The 3,079-nt window shown below is 37.2% G+C and overlaps 1 long non-coding RNA gene across 1 annotated transcript; it reads right to left on the reverse strand.

The window, feature by feature from the left end:
• Positions 1-696: 696 nt before the first annotated feature.
• LOC107833691 (uncharacterized) lies at positions 697-1,770 on the reverse strand. Its single transcript, XR_001659457.1, has 3 exons — positions 1,348-1,770; positions 915-1,053; positions 697-738 (listed from the first exon to the last, which is right to left on the reverse strand). It is a non-coding gene; the product is annotated as an uncharacterized LOC107833691 (long non-coding RNA).
• Between the last annotated feature and the right edge of the window lie 1,309 nt (positions 1,771-3,079).

The following is a 3,079-nucleotide window of genomic DNA, read 5'->3' on the forward strand; positions in this document are numbered from 1 at the left end:
ATTTTAGATCATGATTTCTTGGTTAATGACAAGTTGTCATAACGAAGACATTTTTGGCGAGGTTAATGACAAGTTGTCATAACGAAGACCTTTTGTCTAGATTAATGTCAAGTTGTCATAACGATGACATTTTGAATTATGTCAACTTTGTATTAAAAGTGTCATGATTTACCGAATGACACTTTATGACAACAGTCATAAATATTCATGAAGACTTATTGATGTTCATGACAGGTGTTATGTCATGTTTATGACAGTGTCGTGACAGTCTTATTCACCCCCTTCAAATAAAGTGTTACCAAAATAATACTTACAATTTTAAGACATTGTGGATTCGCTATGTTTTATTGTGGCATTATATTATATTGTTATATTAATTATTAATATATATGCAATTCTGTGCGTTTCGGTTCCATTACCAAAATAACGATAATATAATATATTATCCGAATGCCTCGGGTGTAAAAACATTTCTGGGTGTCTTCTTTGCCTTGTTTATGTTAGAAGTAGAAAAAAATAGTCAACAATGTCATAGAATCAGTTGATGTTGGCATTAACTATGAAGCTGTTTTAAGTGTGGACTTAAGGAGAGAAACTACCTTAAAAGCTTTCCATCCATGATCTGAAAAGACTGATCCTTGCAGGGTGATGAGGGGGGCTGGTGGTGCCCATCTCCAGCAGTCATCAGATGAGAGGCAGAGGTTCACCCTGGACAGGTCACCAGTCCATCACAGAAACCTGAAAGCCAACAACAAATAAAATGTATGAAAAGAAAATGTTAGATTAACAAGGGGAAAAATTCTGTCCAGTTACCTTTAAATCAAATCATGTTTATTAAGCACTTGGTGTTGGTAATACACCAGATTTTCTTGTTGAAAATGTAGCTGGCTGGTCAGTAAAAAACAAATACTTACACCAGGAAGACGATGTGAAGGTTCATCCTCAGAGCTGGTTGTTGATCTGGTGAAGCCAGAGCTTCTTCTGACACAGGAAGGTCTAGGTTTCCTAACACCTGATTTCTCTGGCTTCCTCTTTGATCTTCATTTGCTTAGACTGCAAACGTTGAAGATAAAAACATTGATGAACAAGTTATAACAACAACCTCACAATATCAAAGTCTCTTTGTCATATGGAGCTTAATTAAAACCAGGTTAAGTATGAATAAAAGTACAAATCGCAACAAACAGCCTCCATGCAGTTATAACATGAAGCTGAATGATTGCTATGGTAATAATCATACAAGTCACAATAAAATTGATAAAATAATTATTTATGAAACCAACGTAAGTTATATATGTTTACTGCACTGTTTATAATTAGATGAAGATAATTAATAAGCAAACTTACCGTTAGCTAGCAACACGTTAGCATCCTTCGTCCCTCCGGGCTCCTTTTGTGACACACATTTCATTTCCATCAGGTGTTGTCCAGTTGTGTTGTCATCTAACTAGGACGTCACCAGCTTGAATTTACCAAAATTAGTAACTATTGTCAAGGCCCTCTCTACTTTTAAGGCAATATTATGCGAGTAAAAACGGCGAATTTGAACAGCGCCTGTTATCTTCCCTGCGTTCAAGTTTTTTCTTCTCTTTATGGCATTTTTTTTTTTTTTTTTTTCAAATTAAAGTGTGCAATACCCCCACTATCTGGTCTGGAGTGTAAACTGAGTTAATCCTGTTGATTATAGATCTTACATCATACATCTGAAAATGGAATGGGTTAGGCACAGGGGTGAAAGTAAGGGGGTACCGTAGGGTACTGCGTACCCCTAAAAGATTTAGCGGGGGTACACAGTACCTGCCAGAGAGGGGAGCGGCTGTCTGCTGTAAAAAAAAATCAATGGGTTCACTGTGCAGCCGTGAGTGCACCAACTAATCAGCCGTGACTGATTAGATTTTCAAGAACAATCTAAAACAACTACTTAATCAGTTAATAAATAACTTTTTCCCCATTTCATATTGTTTCTGAACTGTTCGTGCTTTGCTAGAGCAGGGGCACAATATGTCGATCGGGGAAGGTTTTGAGTCGGTCTCGGCATTAGGTGACAAACTGAACGCCGCCAGGACGCTGAGACCAGCACGGCCTCCTCTGACTGGCTTAAAATGTCCCTAACTTTATTAAGAACAACAACAACAAAAAAATCAACAAAACGTGTTCAAATTAATGACCCAACAACAATAATCTCAGTGATTATTGTTTCAACAAGGTGTTGCGCAATTCTGTGCGTTTCGGTTCCATTACTAAATAACAAGCAGAGCAGGAGTTTAAAATTAACTTATCAATCACCGCTGTGTTCAGGGAGCGCTTATTAATAATAGCAAAATAAATATCAACCTGCAAACCTAATATCGGACTGAATGTTATGTTTTTAACGTAATCTCTGGTCGACTTGTGGAGCGCAGGAGGTTGCCATGGCAACGGGTGTGCTTAAATGACAGAGAGAGACGGAGAATAAAAAGGTACGAGTGGTTTAGAGTTGATCACCTGTTCAGGTTGTTTTACCTTTGTTTACCTTTGTCTTGGCGCATCACAGCCATTGTAGTTTCTGAACGTTCAATAAAGGACAAACTTGGACTAATTATCTCATTAGTCTGTGAGTATAGGTCAATTACAACAAACATTGACCTAGGGTCAATGTTTGTTGTATGTTTGTTGTATGATATGTTTTATTAAGTATTTAACAGACATATGGCTTCTACCGCGATAATTATGTGAAATTAAATTAATTATCTAATATAAAAAATAGTTTGGTGCTGTCGGGCTCAGAGTCTGAGAGGCTTTTCCTTTATCAAACAAAAAATTGTTTTGCCTCTTATTTAGTGGAAACATTGATGTTGATGAGACAAAATAATAACCTTTTTCAACCTTTATAGCATCACTGTTGAAAATGAGGAGCTAACATTCACAAATGACATTGAAATAAAATCCAGTCCAACATCTGGTTTGAGGTGATTCCTCTGGAACCTGTTAGAGGAAAAATATCCCAACTTCAGAAGATGAGCTTTAACCTAACAGAGCTCTGTGGTTCCTCCTATCAGTTTGAGAGTCAGGGTTAGGAGACGCCATGTTAGGAAGACGA

This window comes from Poecilia formosa, unplaced genomic scaffold, assembly GCF_000485575.1.
Source record: "Poecilia formosa unplaced genomic scaffold, Poecilia_formosa-5.1.2 Scaffold428, whole genome shotgun sequence".
NCBI classification, from domain to species: Eukaryota; Metazoa; Chordata; class Actinopteri; order Cyprinodontiformes; family Poeciliidae; genus Poecilia; species Poecilia formosa.